The sequence below is a fragment of the Petaurus breviceps genome, unplaced genomic scaffold, assembly GCF_028583685.1.
Source record: "Petaurus breviceps papuanus isolate PSGF00001 unplaced genomic scaffold, PetGlider_PUasm1.0 90731, whole genome shotgun sequence".
In the NCBI taxonomy this organism is placed as follows: Eukaryota; Metazoa; Chordata; class Mammalia; order Diprotodontia; family Petauridae; genus Petaurus; species Petaurus breviceps.
The window spans coordinates 5,344,410-5,366,138 of record NW_027187325.1 but is presented as its reverse complement, the minus strand read 5'-3'; positions in this window follow the sequence as shown (position 1 = coordinate 5,366,138).

Below are 21,729 nucleotides of genomic sequence, written 5' to 3'. Positions count from 1 at the left end.
TTTTATCTTGGGTCCATCAGTAACAAGCTGTATGGCTTTTAGCAATGGATTTGGTTTCTTTGGGACTCAGTGTCTGCATCAATAAAGAAAGAATATATGGGATAAATAAACTCTAAAAACCCTTCAGGATTTGAAACTCCATAAATTTATGCAATTATAGTACTTGGTGTACATCTCTCCAACTCCAAATAAAAGGTCCATAAGGGAAGAGTATCTGAGTTCAAGGTGCTGGGGGTCTACAACCCTAAAACTATACAAAGATTGTCAACTCCCATAAGTCCATTCACCTTCCACAGTCAACTGGAGAACCTAGGATAAAAATAAATGGGTTTTTTGAAATGATACAGTAAGAAAAATAGAAAGAAAACCTTTTCTTTATAAAATTGGGACACACTCTCTCATAAATTTACACCACAGCCAATGGCATGGAGATCACCTTGAACCGGCTCTCTTGAGATGATTGATAAATTTCTATTGTGAGCATTTATGCCTTGAAAATAAGCAAATACCACAAATCTAGGCTAGATTTATTGTTTTGTTGGTTAAATATTAGATAATTAGATTAAATTTAAATGTGTATTATGCATACTTTTTCCCTCTGAAGAGCTTGTTGTTAAACATATAACTACATAGGCCTGTCTTGCTCCTTAGTTCCTGCTAGATATTATGACCATTGCAATACTGACTATTTAGTCCCTGTCGTATAATTCTCTGCATAGTTTTTATTGTCTCAATTTTCTAGTCTAGCTTAGATCCTTAGCTAGGTGCAACCATGATCTGTTAACTTAATTTGCAAAAAGTAGAGCTATCCTTGCCCTAAGGCCAGGAAAAAGGCTTCCCTCTCTTTCTAAGAGTTCTAAGGCTCAAAGGCCTCCCATCACCCTAGAATAGGGGTGGGGAACCTGAGGCCTCAAGGCCACATGTAGGCCTCTAGATGCTCAAGTGAGGCCCTTTGACTGACTCCAAACTTTAAATTCTTCTGTGAAATTTGGAGTCAGCCAAAGGGCTGCACTTGAGGACCTAGAGGGCCATATACGGCCTGGAGGCTGCAGAGTCCTCACCCTTGCCCTAGAATGAGATTTTCAGTCCCAGACATTAACCTTTTTTTTTTTTGCTTTTTTTTTGGAGGGGGGAGGGTAGGGGAATTGAGGTTAAGTGACTTGCCCAAGGTCACATGGCTAGTTTTGTGTGTGTGTGTGTATTAAGTGTCTGAGGCCAGATTTGAACTCAGGTCCTCCTGACTCCAGGGCTGGTGCTCTATTCACAGTACGTCTTAGCCACCCCAACATTAAACTCTTTAGACAAGAAGCAGTTTTGTTTTTTATCCCCCAGCTACCCAGTATTTTTAGACTAACTCTTTCACTTCATCTCTTCTTACTAATATGAGACTAGGTCTCCTTGATCAGAGAGTTATGAATTCTAAAAGCACCAGCTGATGGAGGTTTTGAGTATTCCAGATAGAACATATTCCCTATTAATCAGTAGGACATAAGTCAGAAATGTGTGCAGTGTGATCTAAAACATCATTCATTCGTGGTCCTTATGATTCTAAATACCCAGAAGAAAAATAAAATATTCAGCTAATTATCCAGTCAATAAACACAAAATATCTGGAATTGTGGCATCATCAATATGCCCGAAATATGGCCTAGTTCAGCTTCTGAGAGTCCAATTCTACATCAGTCAGCAAACAAGTATCAATGAATCAACAAATATTTACTAAGCTCCTTCTATGTGCCAGACAATGTCCAACATGCTGGGGATGAAAGTACAAAGAGTGAACCAATCTCTACTTGCAAGGAGTTTGGGTGCTAATGAGTAAGACAACTCTGTGTCTTACCAACTCTGTGTGTGTGTGTGTGTGTGTGTGTGTGTGTGTGTAGGTAAAGAACATAAATATGAAGTACTTACATGAAAGTAACTAAGGAACAGAACACTAGCAGTTGGGGGGGGTCAAGAAAGGATGGCATATGAAAGAGGAAAAATTAACAATAAGTCATTTTAAACTAACAGCATGATAATAGCTTTGCGGTGATGAACCTGATACTACCCTGGCACTCTAGCAAAAGACTTTCCCTGCCAGTGCAGCACTTCCAGGTAAGAGGATGACTACATCTCTGGCTTATAGTCAGTTACATGCTTTGAGCTCTTAACAAATCGCTTGCATAACAGGGTAAAGATGAAGACTGGCAATTGTTGAATCTATTTTTAATGTAGCTAACAGCACTGTTGGCTTGGAGGTGGAGCAGGGTCTTCTTAACTGTCCTCACCTTTTCCCACCCCTCCCCAACTGGAGGAGTGAAATGAGAGAGGACACCTTGGGAGAAGGCCAGAGAAATGAGAGGCCATCTTGCAAACGGGAACTGTTGCTAATGAATCTCTTTGGGGAATTTAAGGTGCTTAGCACACTGCCCAGGGCATAAGTTTTTAATCAATTGTTTGTTCCCTCTTTTCTTTAGTGCACAAAACTCTTTCAGAATGACCACATTTACCTGGCTTACCTACATGTATATATGTGTGTATACATACCTATGAATATTACACATGCATACATATGAATCATAAAACTGAATTGCAAGATTTTGCTCAATGAACTTAAAAATGTAATTATGGCTATCTAAAAACTGAAAGGATAGGGATGGCCAAGTAGCACAGCGAGTAAGACCACTGGCTCCAGTGTCGGGATTACCTGGAGATCGAATCCCGGGCTCAGACACTCAGCACCCACCCAGAAACACCTGGCCGTGTAACCTTGAGCAAATTACTTAACCCCAATTGCTTTGAAAAAAAAAAACTGAAAGGATAACCACAGGGATTCATGAGCTTCCCTCTACTATAGCAAAGGCTAGGTGACTACTTATCATGATGGTGGACTATAGATTCTTGTTCAGATACAGTTTTAACCTGATACCTTCAAGGCTTTCTTATAGGTCTAGTTTTCTGCTATTCTAGAATCTAAAGTTTGAGTATATGCCAAGCTATGTGAATCATGTAATTTAATAATTGGAAGATATTTTAGAGGTCTAATATCTCATCCAGTTTAGGAATTCCTTATACAACACCCCAGCAGATATTCCTTTGTTTCATGAGGCAGCCTACGCATTGGCTAGCTCCAATTTTTAGAAAGCCCACGTTTGTTTCCCTATAGATCCTTACCTATTTGTCCTGGTTCTATCATTTAATGAAATACTGTACAGGCCTACTCTCTCCATATAATCTCCATTCCAATATTCACCTTTTAAAAATATTTCCTTTTTACCAGCAAATCATTCAAATTAATCATATGACATGATTTCCAGACCTCGTACAATATTGTCTACCTTCCTCTGGAAATGATACAGTTTAACAGAATTCCACTTGAAATGTGGTATGTTAAATTAAATATAATCTTCCCAAGGTCATGTGGCTAACAGACAGGACAATGATACACAGAAAGTTTGTATGGGAAGCTCCATCTCCTTATATCTCTTTTTATTTGTTTATGCATCATCCCCCTTTTCAAAAAAAGAGTCTAATACCCTGTTTCTAGATATCCCACTGGGGTCCCTCATTCAATCTGGTCTTTTCTGTTATTACCTTATCTCTAGATCTTTCCTGACATACCCTCTTACTCCTTTTTTTCCATGCATGTAAGTCACTGTTTGGTGACTAAAACTAATCTGATCAATTAAGTCATGCTAAGGTGAAAACAATGATTATGATGAATTTATTGTGTGACTTCTTCCAGGTCATATTGGCATGAAACAAAATACCTCAGTATCTTACTCAAAAAGAAATGTATATTAATGGTCAGACTGTCAGGGCACTAAGGCAATATTTATTTGTAGGATCAAAAGGGATGTTTCATTTCTCTTGATCATATCATATAAGGCAATTTATCCATTCAACAAAAAAAAATTAGCTAGGGGAAAAAAGGAAGACTTACTTTGGTGTGAAATATAAGTCTATAGATCAATTAAAACAATTTCTTCAAAATTTTTAAATACCTTAAAATCCTTTGCTTTTAAAATTGAAATATATTATAGGCATCTGGGGAGGGGAGCACATTAATCAGCAAATAATGACTAAATCAAGAACAGAGATATATTTTTTACCAGATTTACTGTCATCTTAGAAGTCTGAGGCCTGAAGGAAAAGGAAATAAGGTAGCTGAGTTTTGATCAATGAATGAAAGGTGAATTGGAATGATATAGGTACACATAAAGGCAATGGGATAAAGCAGAAAGAACACTAAATGAAAGACTAGAATTGAAGTCCCGAGTCCAATACTTGTTAGTTAGGTAACATTGGCTATTTCTGAATCTCAGCTTTGCAATACTTTGGTTCATGGAGTTGTCCAGAAAAACAAGGGAGATGATATGTGCAAAACATTTTCACTGAAAATAGTCATTTGTATTCCCAAGTACAAAGACATAGGTAGAGCACTGTATCAAGGGGTGCCATGTAACTAGAAGCACGAGAACATTAACACTGGGGAAAAGGCAAAGAACTATATGCTTAAGAGTAAATTAATTTATTTCACAGTGTGGGGCTTCATGAAAAGTGAGGGGAAAATTAAACAAGACAAAACAAAACAAAAAAATCCTTCAAGTTCCTGAAAGGTATGCAAAAGGAACTAGTGTATTGGTGATTGTCCATTTGGATAGAGCTGTATAGCTGACTCCTTGGAATAATCCTGACCATGTAGCAATGTATACAACAGCAAACTCAAACAAAAGGGTAAGATCATCTGACAAATAAATTCATAGCTCACAGTTAGTCAAATGACTAGCTCAAAGTCCTCTGATGAAGTAGCATTCTCTTTTAATCTGAGTTGTCAATTTTTAGTCATGATTCCAAAAGACTTGAGTAGCAACTTATTTCATTATAAGAGGTAGCAGCAATGAAAATAGGAGGTATCCTAGGAGGGGAGAAGGACAATTCCCTCCCAAAAGGGAGTGGCATGGGAGGAGAAAGTGAGCAGTTTATACCAGAGATGTAGGGTCTACTTGTAGAAGTCCATTCTGCCCAAGATTCCATTCTGTTAAGAGCTTTTTATAACCAACCTCCCTCACATAACATGTTAGTTATCCCTTCTAGCGTTTATGCCATCTCCTAACTTGACAAGCATATAATATGAGCATTTATCCAAGTAACTAATAAAAATGTAAACAGCACCGGGCCAAGCACAAGTCACTGGGGGATTTCAATAGAAACTTAATTTCAAGTTGAAATTAAGCCATTAATGACTACTCTTCCAACCAGTTTCAAATCCACATACCTTTCTCTCTTTTCCACAAGAATATAATGAGAGACTTTCTAAAATCTTTTGATAAAATCTAGATAAGCTAAATCTACAACATGACCTTACTACCAAACTAATAACCCTATCAAAATGGAAATGAAGTTAACTTGGCAAAAATTCTGACCAATGAAGACCTGCTGGATTTTATGAGTGCTGCTGTTTTTTTTTTTCTAAATGTTGTCTAATCATCCCTTTAGTATTTTCTAGAATTTTGACAGTAATCAAATTAAGAAGATGTCAGTGCAATCTCTTTCTAGAAAACCAAGACCTTTGGACGTCTTAAGTCCTGTAATAATTCCCTCATTCTATAGTCTTTCCAAAGATCAGTGGCAGTAGTTCACTGATCACAGTTTCTAGTTCTTTCAGTGCCTAGAGATGTACTTCATCCAGACCTGATGATTTGAACTCACCAGTCATGGCCAAAGGCTGATGATTCCATTCTGGGGCTCTCTGGTACAACATAGTGTTTGTTATTCTTATAGAACTGACACTTGCCTTTCCTTAGAAAATGCAAGCTATTATTTTAGGAAACACCATTGTTCCCAGTTAAAATTTTTGCAGGAAAATGTGAAAAAGTAAAGGCTCCCTCACCTAGAGTTGTGATTAAACTCTGTTAACTCTGTAAGTATAGATTAGCATAGATCAGAATCATAGATTCATGCAGAATTTTAGTATTAGAAGTAATCATAGTAATGCTGTCTACTGATTCCTGAAAAAGAATTCATTCTATTTCACTAACACATGGTAATCCATACTTTGTTTAAAGACCACCAAGAAGGGAGAACCTGCTACATCTTAAAACAATCCATTTTGACTCATGATGTATTAGTATGCATATCTATCTATCTATCTATCATCTATCTATCATCTATCTATATGTGTATGTGTACGTATACACACACACACACACACACACATGACCTGAGAAAGTCATAAAGGGTAGATAATTATGTGACAGCAGGTTAGGCTAAATAAGCTCTTATCTGATGAGGGTGTCTATAAATTGCCTTTTGTCTCTTCAAACATGATAAATATAAATGTACCCTCACAATCTTATAGTTTTGAGTATTATTTTCACAACTAAAGAGTCAAAGGTTACCACTGTTAGGCAACATTTTCCAATTAAAATGCAAACCTACCTTGTTAGTTTTTTCAACAGTATTCCTTTTGTCTTGATTTTACTGAGCAAAAATTACTCTTATATTCCTTAAAGAAGAAATATCCATGTAATCATGTGCTATCATCCCTTAGAAGACCCTGGTCTATGCACACACTAGGGTACTAGTTATTCACATCAGTAACAGAAAGTAGATTATATCTCCCTTAGCAGAAACAAAGAGAATAACAGATGTTTCCAATTAAGGAACAGCAGGAGCAAAATCTTGTAATTTTTTTTCTTGTTACAAAAAACAACAACAAAACAAAACAACAACTGAGCAAACTGGGTCACAAACAAATGTGTCTTTTGCTTTGGTTTGGGGTTTGTGAGGTGACTAAACTACATGTGGTTGCTTTGTTTTGTTTTTTAAAGATAAGAAGAAATAGGATTACAGCTGTAGTGATCCCTAAATGCTAAATTCTAACTTTCTGGAAGGCAGGCATGGTATATCAGGACCACATAGAGGTATTTTGTATAAATGGTCCTAGAAATAGTTACAGTGTGCATAAACATGTACCATCTTACATGTAATTGCGTGTGATTAGTGTTGGGGATTGATAGTGAGAGAGGGGAAAGCAGAGATCTAAACCCACATATGCCCAAATATGGCCATCACCCCAAATACCCTAATATGGCTGCAGCGTTGCCATGGTTTATACATTTTTCTGTACTCTCTTTTTTCTTCTTTTATTGCCTTTTGGAGGGTAATTGGGGTTAAGCAATTTGTCCAAGGTTACACAGCTAGTTTTGGGTTTTGGTTTTTTTTTTTTTTTGGTGTGTGGGTGTGGGTGTGGGTGTGAGTGTGGGTATGGGTGTTAAGTGTCTGAGGCCGGATGCGAACTTGGGTCCTCTTGACTCCGGGGCTGGTGCTTTACTCACTGCGCCACCTAGCCGCCCCTGTATTCTCTTACAATGCCTCATTCATAGGAGATGCTTGATAAATATTGATTGAATTTTGTTTTAAAAAAAGCCCTTAGGTATTAATTATGCTAGAGCTAATTTTCAATGAAATTGCAAAATCAGTGAAGTTTGCAACTACTATTTATTTGTGGCCACTACTTTCTTCTCCTCCCCAGATTTCCCACCTTCCTTTGTCTTCCATTGTTGTCCCTATGGAATCCAGTGCTATCCTATATTCTTTCTCCTCCTCCATTCCTCCCCACACACACTCCATCCAAACATCACTCTGCTCTATTTTGCTGATCCTTTATCCTTCTTCATACAGTTCCCTATGTCTGTAATGTTCTTCATCTGATGAATTTTCTATTCCACTTTTAAGACTCAATTCATTTAGTGCCTACTTCATCAAGATTTTCCTGTTCTACCCAGGGGTTAATAACATTTACTAATGTTATTACCATCCTCACAAAGCATTTTATTTTTTTCTCACACTGAATATAAATCCACCTCTCTGTAACTACCTCTCTTCCACTAAAGGGATCATACCTTGGCTCACTTCTTAAACAGACCCAATCACTGAATGGGTGCTGCCTCACTCAAAGTGAGAACTGGGACAGACCTTAGCTTAAAAGGGCCAAGGTCTCCCACTGCATCCTGAGCCATCTCCCATCATCCTGATCTACATCTGGCCACATAGAGGAAAAAGGGAAGCTGGTCACTTTGCATAGCCCTCCCTCACTTAAAACCAATTCACTTTGAAATCATAGCATCATCTTTCTGGTGTTGTGGTCCTCTGAGAATGAAGAATAAACTGCAACAACAAATTCTTCCCTATAGGTAGAATGAGGCTAATTCCCTTTAGAATTCTTCAAATACTTTAAGACAGCTATCTCCACCCCACTGCTATGTGTTTTCTTCTACAGGTGAAGCTTACTCACTTCTTACTCAGAGTCCTTCAGCACCATAATTATGCTCTTCTCTATACTTTACAGATGATGAATGTTATTTCATGACTTGAACTGAACACAATACTCTACAAAGGGGCTAATCAGAGCAGAGAACACCAGCTCTTTCACCTCCTTCCTTCTACATACAAAGCCTCTTTTAAGGAAGACTAAATGTCTCTTACATTCTTGATTGCTGCTTCTTTTTCACCTTTTTTCACTATGTCTGTTATGACCATTTTACAATCGAATATTGGTCCTAGGTCTGCTCATGCAGCACCAAACATTTTTCACACACACACACACACACACACACACACACACAACTTAGAACAGTAACAATGAGAGGTTATCTCTGCTTGGCTTACTCCCAAAAGCTGATTTTGCCTTGTGGAGATTAGAATTAAGAATCAGGGCACATATAATCTCAAGTCTCAAGGTACAGAACACTGTACAGGCTTCTATTTGAGATGGAGTATTTTATCTTCTCTATTTCCAAATCCTCCTGGGATCAACAACTGAAGGTACCCTCAGATATCTTGGAATAGAGTAGTAGGTCTAATCTCACAGGTCTTCCCATTTTTGTTTTCTATTATGCAATTTTTACTCTATCATTTACCACCTTTGATTTGGTGACAGATACCACACAGAGGGAGAACAAGTGACAACTGATGGACAATGTTGATTACTTCAGTGGTAAATATGCTATACCAAGACATCTGCAAGAAAGTCTGGAGAAACATTTAAACCTTTCTTTGCAAACGTCTATTCATTCAATGTGTTTTTCCTGCTTTACTGACATAACAACCCACAAAATAATACTCCAGTGTTTCAAGGTCTTCCTGGACTGTTAGGTCTGAGGGACCTTTCTAATATAATATTTAAATATAAGTCTCTAAGGCAGAAAGAAAGTCTAAAACAATTAGGATATCTTGAACCTGAGACACAAAATAATATCTCAGGGCAACAAAACATAATTTTCTTGGATGACTGCTTAAATGCTTTATAAAATATAGATTACTTGTTTTCTAAATATTTTATAAAATGTAATTGTAAATCCATTTGAAACTGGTGTCATTTTATGCTAGATGATTAAAAAATTTCAATGCATCCTTATGATAATGACTTATGTTATCTATATTCTATTCTGTAAATGAATTTTTTGCATTTCTGTAAAACTTTTTTTCCTTGCTCTATATTCTCAATTTCAGAAGTATACAGTGTGTTCATAATTTCTGATAATTTTTATTTCTTAATCCTATATTGATTTGTTGTGATTTTCCCTATTCATTTCGGGTTTGGGATCATTTTATTTACTCTCTCCTCTTTTAAAAAATTACATTGGTTGATGCTCATCAACTCTAATAGATCCCCTCTGTCCCCCCAAAATGCAGTTCTTTAAAAATTTAATTAATTTTTCTCTATTTTAAATTGTGCCTTAATTCTGAAAAACCTTGATTTGTATTATATATATATATATGTATGTATATATATATGTATATATATATTTGTTTTTTTAACTGCAGGCCTAATTCACATATTTAATTTTTCTCCAAAAATAAATATGTGAAAAAATAAAATTGGCATAAAATATATTGCATTGCCTTTGTCAGCATTATAATTTCTATTATTTCTGTAGCTTGATCTTTAAATTAATAAGCATACATTAACTAAATTCCTATCATAATTCCCTTATTTATCACATTTTTATTATGAACAAGAAATAATTTAATATTTAATACTTTCAAAATTTATTTCAAGATCTTTTATGAGTTAAAATGAAATTCTTGTGAAGCTTCCATGAATATCAGTAAAATATTATAGATTCTGTCTCTCTCTCTTTTTTTTTAATTTAGAAAATGAGCATTTAAATTTCACATATGGCTCTGGTTTTCACAACTTTTCAAAACAGTCTACAATCATGTTAATTTTCTGTATCAAGAGTTGTTTTAAATCTAATAGTAATGAAATTTGAAGATCCCTTTGTATTGCCAAGCTAAGAGGTACTTAGCACCTAGTTTCAAATTAAGCCTCTGTTAAAGAAATAGGAGGTATGAACCCCTGTGGCTGACATAACAGGAAGGGGCTGAACAGGGAACCCCTGTTGCTGATGTGACAAGAAGGAGCTGAACAGAGAAGTGCTATACCATATATAAGAAAGTGCACAAGTTGGACAGTCAGAATTTCCTGGGATAAGCATCGTAGAGGCAGGGCAGCTGCTGCTGGACTGAAGACTGAGCTAAGAATGGAGAAGAACTGAGAAAAGAATTGAGAACTGAGCCAGAAATTTCTTAGAGCATAGTCACATGGAGGCTGGATAAAGTGATTTTGATTTTGAAAATGGAACTTATACTGCTGAGGATTTCTGAGGGCCAGCCAGAGCTCTTTAGGATTTCCAAAGGCCAACTGGAGCTGCCAAAGATTGAGGAAGCATGACTGTGGTTCCAGTAATTTGTATAGATATTGTTGTGACTTTGTTAATGTGTATGAACATTCTTATGCCTTTGTTAAGCCTTGTCTTCCCAGAAACAGAGACTGTGAAGGATTGAGATGGACTGGACACTGTGAACCCCAATGTGGAGCAAGAACTGCATGGAGAGCTGGACAAGTAGCTGGGAGCTCTCTGCCTTTGAACTCAGGTGGCAGTTGGTTAGATTATGGTGAGAACTGGGGCCATGAAAGAGGAACCATGGGAGCTGAAAGCCTGCCCCGAGTCAAGATGAAAAGACATCTCTGTAGGTATTGAATAGTGACCGATGAAACAAACTGAGTAGTGACTGATGAAATAGGATACTGAGTAGTGATTGTTGAAGTTGTAACTTAATTGCACCCCATGGGTGGAAAACTTTGACTTGTGCACTTTGTGATCCTTAAGGATGATTGAATGACTGAGTTACTAAATGATTGAGTTATTAAATGATTGTACTTTGTTGGAAACTATGTGACCACTTTGATAAAAACTATGCGGCCATTTTAGTGATAAGCTGTTGAGTTGCGACACAGTGAATACTGTATTTTTATATTCTGTAATAAGCTGTAACATTGTGAATGCTGTACTTTGATTTTCTGTGAATGTTTTGCTCTGATTTGTTATTGAATAGAGAGTTCACTATGCTATGTAATCAGAATCTTGAAAGCTGTTCACAGCAGCAGTCCTCTGGAAAGCTGCTTGTGCTTGGCTTTAGATATAAATTCCGCCCAACAAACTACTGAAATTTCTAAGATCTCTTAAATATTTAATTCTTTAAGGATTTTCTTTTGTTTGTGTGTTTGTTTCTTCTTTAAAGAAAAATTACCACCACTTGTCTTTTAAAAAAGTTCAACTAAAAAATTAATTTAGGGTTAAAGTCATATATATATATATATATATATATATATATATATATATAATACATCACAAATTGTAATATTTTCAATCTTGTCTCTTCTTTTAATGAAAAACTTTAAGGAACCAAAATGGGTGATTTTTTTATTATGTATTTTCCTCAATTTTAAAATCAAATATTTTCATTATAACTTTAAAGCTTTAGAATTATGTGTCCAAGTGAATTAAATTTTTTAATTGTTTTATCAATTTTTTGTTTACTTTTAGTTTACAAAATTCAATTCCACTATTCCTTGAGATTCACATTTTATCCCCCTTCCTCCCCCACCCCATGGTGGCAAACAGTCAAGTATAGGATCTGTAAATACTTTCACATTACACATTAGTCAGGTTATAAAGAAAGATGGTATCAGATGGAATGAAAAATGGTAAAGAGGACATAAAACCAAACAAGAAAAGGAAAAAGATCAGGTATTTTGCTTCAATCTGGATATAAACTCAGTTCTTTATAAATCTTTCTCTGGATGCATACATTTCTAAACATCGTTAGTCTTTTGGGATTGACTTATATCACTGCATTGCTGAGAAGAGTCCATTCTATCAAAGTTGGTCATCACACATACATTGTGTCTGTAATTGTGTACAAATTTCTCCTGGTTCTACTCTTCTCACTCAGCATCAGTTCGTATAAACCTCTCCAGGTATATATGAAGTCCATCTGCTCCTTATTTCTTATAGCAAAATAGTATTCCATAACATGCATATACCACAACTTGTTCAACCATTCCCCAATTGATGGGAACCCCCTTAATTTCCAATTCTTTGCCATCACAAAAAGAGCTGCTATAAAGATTTTTGTACATATGGGTCTTCCTCCAACTTCTATGATCTCTTTAGGATATAACTGTAGGAGTGGTATTGCTGGGTCAAAGGATATGAAATTATTTTTAGCCCTTTGGGCATAATTCCAGATTGCTCTCCAGAAAGGCTGAATGAGTTCACAACTCCATCAGCAATGCATTAGTGTTCCAATTTGCCCACATCCTCTCCAGTATTTATCGTTTTCCTGTTTTGTCATCTTAGCCAATCTGTCTGGTGAGATGTGGTACCTCAGAGTTGTTTTGATTTGCATTTCTCTAATCAATGGTGAATTAGAGCATTTCTTCATGTGCTTATAGATATCTTTAATTTCTTTCTCTGAAAATTGCCTGTTAATATCCTTTGACCATTTATTAGTTGGGGAATTACTTGTACTCTTATACATTTGACTCACTTCTCTGTATACATTTCAGAAAGGAGTCCTTTATCAGAGACATAGGTTGTAAAAATTCTTTCCCAATTTCCCACCTCCCTCTTAATCTTGGTTACATGTATTGGCTTTGTTTGTACAGAAGCTTTTCAATTTCATGTAGTCAAAATTATCCATTTTACATTTTATAATGTTCTCTAATTCTTGTTTAGGCATAAAGTCTTGCCCTCTACAAAACTCTGGCAGGTAAACTATTACTTGTTTTCTGAGACTGCTTACAGTATCAACCTTTATACCTAGATCATGCACCCATTTAGACTTAACTTTGGTATGTGGTGTTAGATAATGGTCTATACCCAGTTTCTGCCATACTATATTCCAGTTTTCCCAGCAGTTTTTGTCAAATAGTGAGTTCTTATCCCCAAAACTCGGGTCTTGGGGTTTATCAAACAATAGATTACTATAGTCATTGACTTCTGAATCTCGTTTACCTAATCTATTTCATTGATCCACTCCTCTATTCCTCAGCCAGTACCAAGTAGTTTTGATGACTGCTGTTTTATAATACAGATTGAAATCTGGTCTAGCTAGTCCACCTTCCCTAGCATTTCTTTTTATTAATTCCCTTGATATTCTGGACTGTTTATTCTTCCAAATGAATTTTGTTACTATTTTTCTAGCTCTATAAAGTAGTTTTTTGGTAAATTAATTGGTATGGCACTAAATATATAATTAAATTTAGGTAAAATTGTCATTTTTATTATACTAGCTCGATCCATCCACGAGTAATTGATGTTTTTCCAATTAGTTAGATCTGACTTTATTTGTGTGAAAAGTGTTTTGTAGTTGTGGTCATATAAGTCCTGGGTTTGTTTTGGCAGGTAGATTCCCAAATATTTTATAATGTGTACAGTAACTTTAAATGAGATGTCTCTTTCTATCTCTTCCTGTTGAATTTCATTGGAAATATATAGGAATGCTGAGGATTTATGTGGGTTTATTTTATAACCTGTAATTTGCCAAATTTATTTATTGTCTCAAGTAGTTTTTTACTTGATTCTCTAGGATTCTCTAAGTATATCATCATATCATCTGCAAAGAGTGATAGTTTATCCTCTTCCTTGCCTAATTTGATTCCTTTGATTTCTTTTTCTTCTCTAATTTCTACTGCTAACAATTTTAGTACCAGATTGAATAAGAGCGGTGATAGTGGACAACCTTGTTTCACCCCTGATCTTATGGGAAATGCTTCTAGCTTCTCCCCATTACATATAATACTTACTGATGGCTTTAAATAGATGCTACCTATTATTTTAAGGAAGGCTCCATTTATTCCTATACTTTGACTAGTGTTTTTAATAGAAATGGATGTTGTATTTTGTCAAATTTTTTTTTTCATGTTTTCTGCATCTATTGAGATGATCATGTGGTTTCTGCTAGTTTTATTGTTGATATGATCAATTATACTGATGGTTTTCCTAATATTAAACCAATCTTGCATTCCTGGAATAAATCCTACCTGATCAAAGTGTATTATTCTTGAGATAAGTTGCTGTAGTCTTTTTGCTAATATTTTATTTAAAATTTTTGCATCTACATTCATGAGGGAGATTGGTCTATAATTTTCTTTCTCTGTTTTATCTCTTTCTGATATAGGTATCAGTACCATATTTTTGTCATAAAAAGAATTGGGCAGGACTCCTTCTTCACTAAAGTTCCCAAATAGTTTGTAGAGTATTGGAATCAATCGTTCTTCAAATGTTTGATAGAATTCACTAGTAAATCCATCTGGCACTAAAGATTTTTTACTAGGGAGTTGACTGATGGCTTGTTCAATTTCTTTTTTCTGAGATGGGGTTATTTAAGTAATTTACTTCCTCTTCAGTTAATCTGGGCATCTTGCATTTTTGTACATATTCATCCATTTCCCCAAGCTTGTCAAATTTATGTGCATACAATTGGGAGAAATAATTCCTAATTATTGTTTTAATTTCCTCTTCATTGGTGGTAGATTCACTCTTTTCATTTTTGATACTCATAATTTGGTTTTCTTCTTTCTTTTTTTATCATATTGATTAAGGGTCTATCAATTTTTTTTTCATAAAACCAGCTCTTTATTTATTAATTCAATAGTTTTCTTAATTTCAGTTTTATTAATCTCTCCTTTGGTTTTCAATATTTCTAATTTAGTATTTAATTGGGGATTTTGAATTTGTTTTTTGTTCTAGTTTTTTTCAATTGCATGCCCAATCCCTTTTCTCTAGTTTAATTGTGTATGCTCTCAGGAATATAAAACTTACCCTAAGAACTGCCTTTAATGCGTCACACAAATTTGGTATGTTGTCTCATTATGATCATTCTCTTGAATGAAATTACTGATTGTATCTATAATTTCTTATTTGACCTACTCATTCTTTAGGATTAATTTTTTTAAATTTCCAATTAGGTTTTAGTCTGTCTTTCCATGGCCCTTTATTGCATCTAATTTTTATTGCATCATGATCTGAGAAGGGTGCATTTAATATTTCTGCCTTCCTGCATAGAATTGTGAGGTTTTTATACCCTAGAACATGGTCAATTTGTGAGTATGTGCCATGAACCACTGAGAAGAAAGTATATTTCCTTTTATCCCAATTCAGTTTTCTCCAGAGATCTATCATACATACCCTCTGTAAAATTCTGTTCACCTCCTTAACTTCTTTCTTGTTTATTTTAACGTTGGATTTATCAAGCTCAGAGAGAGGGAGATTAAGATCTCCCACTAGTATAGTTTTGCTGTCTATTTCTTCCTATAATTCCTTTACCTTCTCTAGAAATTTGGATGCTATACCACTTAGTGCTATATCTATCTATATCTATCTATATATCTATATCTAAATCTATATCTATATATCTATATCTATATATATCTATATCTATATCTATATATATATATATATTAATGATATTGCTTCATTCTCCATGGTTCTTTTTAACAGGATAAATTTCCTTCCTTATCTCTTTTAATTAGGTCAGTTTTTGCTTTTGCTTTATCTGAGATAAGGATTGCTACTTCTGCTTTTTTTTTTCACTTTAGCTTGGGCATGATGTATTTTACTCCAGTCTTTTACCTTTACCCTGTGTGTATCCCTCTGTTTCAGATGTGTTTCTTGTAAACAGCAAAGTATGATTTCTAATCCATTCTGCTATCCATCTCCGTTTTATGGGAGAGTTCATTCCATTCACAGCTACAGTTATGATTGTTAACTGTTTCTTTCCCTCCATCCTATTCCCTCCCCTGTTAATACTCATATTTCCCTCCTTCTCCCTTACCCCCCTTAATAGTTTTCCTTTTGACCACCACCTCCCTCAGTATTCCCTTATCAGCACCCCTCCTTTTTCCTCCCATTTCCCCTTACTTCTTCCCTCCCTACTAACCACCCCCCCCCATTTCATAGCCTTTTCCCCCTCCTACTGCCTGTAGAATATTTTTATACTTAACGAAGTATGTTATTTCTTCTTTGCACTGAGTGACAGGAACAAATCTCATGCAAAGCTCCTCTCCCTCCCCTCTTTCCCTCTAAAATGATACTTTTTGCATTTCTTCTCCATAGAGTCCTATGCTTAACTGGTTGTTATTCCCTCCTTGCAGAAGAACCAATGAGGGAAAAACTCGTATGATTCTCACCTCCCTCCCTACTTTTTCTCTGCTATATTGTTTTTATTCCTTTTTGTGTGGCATAATTTACCCTTTTCCACTTCATTCATTTCTCTTCTTCCATTTGTAGCCCTTAATAAGATTTTTTAATCGTCATTTTGATTATTTTATACTCATAGTCTCTATTTGTCTATAAACAGCTTGTTCTTATTAAATAATGGTGTGTGTGTGTTTACCTTGTTTACCTTTCTATGTCACTCTTGCATCTGAGTAATTGGAGGCTGAATTTTCCATTGGGCTCTGGCTTTTTCATCAGAAAGGTCTGGAACTCTGTTATATCATTGAATGACCATGTCTTTGCCTGGAAGAATATGCTCAGTCTTGCTGGGTATGTGATCCTTGGTTGTAACCCGAGCTCTTTTGCCTTCTGGAAAACTGTATTCCACTGCCTCCAATCTTTCACTGCAGATGCTGCGAAATCCTGTGCAATCCTCACTGTGGACCCTCGATATTTGAATTGTTTCTTTCTGGCCACTTGAAGTATTTTCTCTTTTACCTGATAGTTCTTGAGTTTGGCCACAACATTTCAAGGACTTTTCATTTCGGGATCTCCTTCAGCAGGTGTCCAGTGGATTCTCTCGATTTCTATTTTACCCTCAGGTTCTAGTATTTCAGGGCAGTTTTCTTTAATGAGCTCTTGAAGAATGTTGTTCAGGATCATTTTTTTATCATGATTTTCTGGTAGGCATATGATTCTCAGATTATCTCTCCTGGATCTGTTTTCCAGGTCAGTTATTTTTCCATTGAGGTATTTTACCTTTTTTTTTCATTCTTGTTGTTTTGTTTGACTAATTCTTGGTTCCTCATAGTTATTTGTTTCAATTTGGTTGATTCTAGTTTTTAGCAAATCATTTTCCTAGGTTAGTTTTTGAGCCCCTTTTCCATATCATACACTTTTCTTTTTAGAGAGATATTTTCTTCATTGCAATGTTTTTCTAATTCTGCAATTTTGGTTTTGAGAGAATTATTCATTTTGTCTTTTATCTCTCTCATTTGGTTTTCAAAGTTCCTTTTCAGCTCATCTAGGAGAGCTTTCTGTACCTGGGACCAGTTCCCTGTTGATGTTTCAGGTGTGGGAGTGGAGTCCACATTGTCTCCCTCTGAGTTTGGTTCCTCCCTCTGAGGATAGTATGACTCCAGAGTCTTTGTAGTCTGTTTTCTACCCATTTTGGGGCAGGTCCCTAGCCAGGCCCTTCCTCTAGGGATCTCAAGCCTTTACCTTAGAGGGTTTTGCCCTGGAGCAAAAGTTACTATATTTTCAAGGCTGGGGGGGGGAGGCAGTAGAGCAGGCGAGGTTCACCCTGTCATCCTGGTCTTTGGACGTCCTGATAGTGGCTTTTTTTTTTTAATTTCTGGACTATGAAGTGGTCGCCCTAGGAGTATTTGCTGTACAGATGCCACTGCATTTGGTCCTTACCTTGCTCTTTCGAGTCCCAGCCCTTTGGTGATAGGCCTGGTAGTGGCCCTTGTGGTTGGTGGGATGACTCCCCCCTCCCCCCTCCAACCCCAGTTGATCAGTCCTCTTCCAGGCCTGCCTCTGCTGGCTGTGCCTTCTGGGCCTGCCTCTCCCTGCTGCTCGACTTCCTAGGCCTGCTTCTGCAGGCTGCTCAACTTCTGGGCCTGCCTCTGCACACCGCTTGCTTTCCCCAAGTGAATTAAATTTTGGAATTACTTCTAGTTAAGCCAATATCCTAATTAATTTGCAACTCTCCATTTCCTTTTCAATGTCTGTCAAAATTTTCTCTTTCCAGGAAAATTTCCCACAACATTGTGCCCATAGAATCTTTTTATCCTTTATAATTTTCATGAAGCAAATTCTTAGGCTTGATCTACTTTCTCTCTTCTCCAAATTCCTCATCTACATTTAAATTAATCACAACCTGTTTTTCCATTCATATTTTATGTTTATGCTATCCTAATTTCTTTGACTACATCATCTTGTTTTTAGAACTATTCTATTTTTCATTTTTCCATTGTTCTATTTTATTTTTAACCTTTTCTAACCTTATTTCATAGGGAAATTAGGATTTCTTTGTATCACTCGTGTCTTTCTTAATTTTGTATCACAATAATTGTTTCAAATTTATTTCTTATTTCCATGCTGTTAATGTGTCCATTATCGTTTTATTATATCATGATTGATTCCAATTTCTTTTCTGATATTTTTCTTTAATATGCTATCTCATCTCCTCTGCCTCCTCAGCCCTTATATACTTTTTGGCTTCTACTTTGCTTATTTCACAGTAATTGGTTTCAAGGTATCAGTACTTTGTTTTGCTCATTCCTTTTAATAGTTCTGTCTTGTCTATACACAAGAAAAACAAACACATATTTGCAAACCGGAATAATTAAGGGTCTCTGATAATTCATTGGTTAATGGATTTTGTGTTACTTTATTCTTACAACATTTATTTTCTTTTTTTGGTCAAATTTTTAATTATTATTTATTTTTAACAGTTTTTAAATATTTAGTTGCAAACTTTTTCTCTCCCTGCAGGCCCCACTAATTGAGAAGAGAAGAAATATATTAATTATAAATGTGAAATTATGCAGATTATATTTACACATTATTTATGTTGGAGAATGGCTCTTATTTTTACAAATTTGAATAATTTTCACATATATATATATATATATGAAATGAGGTCTTTGTCAGAAAAACTTACTGCAAAATTTCACCCAGTTTCCTAATTTTATTCTAATCTTTTTTTTTTTTTTAAGCAATTGGGGTTAAGTAACTTGCTCAAGGTTACACAGCCAGTTATTTCTGGGTGTGGTACTAAGTATCTGGATTTGATCCCAAGTCATCCTGACTCTGGGGCTGGTGCTCTTACTCACTGTGCCACCTGGCAATTGGGGTTAAGTAACTGGCTCAAGGTAACAAGGCCAGCTGTTTCTGGGTGGGTGCCAAATGTCTGAGCCCAGATTCGATCCCAGGTCATCCCGAATCTGGGGCCAGTGCTCTTACTGGCTGTGCTACCTGGCCACCCTGTTTTCTTCTAATCTTGACTGTTTTTATTTTATCTGTGCAAAAATGTTTTAGTTTCATCAAATCAAAATTACACGTTTTACTTTCTGTGATACTCTCTATCTATTGTTAGGTCACAAACTCTTCCCTTACACATAGATTTGAAAGGTGAAAGTTTCCATGTTCCCCTAATTTGTTTGTGATATCACACATTGAATTTAAATTACATAGATATTTTGAATTTTTCTTGGTATACAGAGTGAGATCTTGGTCTATACCTGTTTCTGTCAAACTGCTTTCCAGTTTTCATGGCAATTTTTTTTATGAAATACTGTGTTCTTTCCTGAAAAACTTAGATCTTTGGGTTCATTAAACACTGGAACAACATATTGTTAGATTCTGGTTTCTAATCTATTCTGCAATCTACTTCCATTTTATAGATGAGTTTCTCCCATTCACATTTATGATTACTGTGTACACACATACATGTACACATAAATGTGTATATGCATGCATATGTATATCTATTTATCTATCTACCTATCTATTGTACCCTCTTTGAACTAATTCCAATGAGAGTGAGGTTCAAGTGTTGCCCACCTCCATTCCTATTTACCCCTCCAATGTAAAAGCTCTTCCTTGAATGCTTCTTTTACGTGGGATGATTTTCCCCATTCTTTCTCTTCCCTCTCCATTCTCCCAGGATTTCCCTCTTTATCATTCCTTCATTTTTCTTTTCAGATCATCCCAAAATAATTGCTTCACACCCATGGCCTTCATCTATACTTACTTCTTCTAACAGCCCTAATAATAATAATTCTTTATGATTTCTCTTTCATGTTTTCCTCTTTATGATTCTCTTGAGTCTTGCTCTGCAATGTCAAATTTTCAATTCAGTTCTGGCCTTTTCATTGCGAATGCTTGAAAATCTTCTATTTCATTAAACACCATTTTCTCTAGAAAGATTACTCTCAATTGTGCTAGGTAGGTTATTCTTGATTGTAATCCTAGCTCTTCTGCCTTCCTCAATATTTTAAGTAAAACGTGCCTTTACTTTGGAAGCTGCAAAATCTGGTGTGATCCTGACTGTGGCTCCATTGTATATGAAATACCTTCTTTCTGGCTGCTTGCCATATTTTACATTGAACTGGGAGCTATAGAATTTGTTTATAATATTCCTGGAAGTTTTCATTTTGGGATCTCTTTTAAAAAAAGAGGTGATCAGAACAGATTCTTTCCATTTCTATTTCCCTTTCTGTTTCTAAGATAAAAAGACAGTTTTCCTATATAATTTCTTGAACAGCAATATTGAAATTCTTTCTGTCAATTTAACATAGATTTGAGGTCGTCCAATAATTATTAAATTATCTCTTCTAGAACTATTTTCCAAGTCAATTATTTCTTCAATGAGATATTTCACATTTTCTTCTATTTTTTCATTCTTTTGATTTTATTTAACTGTTTCTTTATGTCTCATAGTATCATTGGTTTCTACTTTCCCAATTCAATTTTTAAGGAATTAATTCATTTATTCAGTGAGCTTTTGTATCTCTTTTTTTCCATCTGGCCAATTCCACTTTTTAAGGAATTCTTTTCTTTAATGATTTTTGCATGTTTTTCTATTTGGTCAATTCTACTTTTTAAGAGGCTATTTTCTTAAGTAGATTTTTGTGCCTTTTTATCATTTGGTCAATCCTGTTCTTTAATGTGTTATATTATTTAGTAGTTTGTGTGTGTGTGTGTGTGTGTGTGTGTGTGTGTGTGCCCTTTGTACCAAGCTGCTAATTCTTTTCTTTTTCCATTTTTCAAATGCTTTATTAACTTCTGAATTACATTATTCATTTCTGCCAGATTTTGAGTTACAAATTTTCTCCACGTTTTTCCCCTACCCACCACCCCAAAATAGCAGTCCCACAGGATATCACCTCCTCCAATCTGCTATCTCCCATATTTTCTCCCATATCCCTTTTGAGTTTTCCAGTAGGGCATGGTGGATCTCTATGCCCCAGTGCCTATATATGCTATTTCCCAATTACATGTAAAATAGAATTAATAGTATATATATATATATATATATATATATATATATATATATGTATATACACACACACATATATATATATACACACACACACACATATATATATATACACACACACACATATATATGTGTGTGTGTGTATCTCTCTCTCTCTCTCTCTCT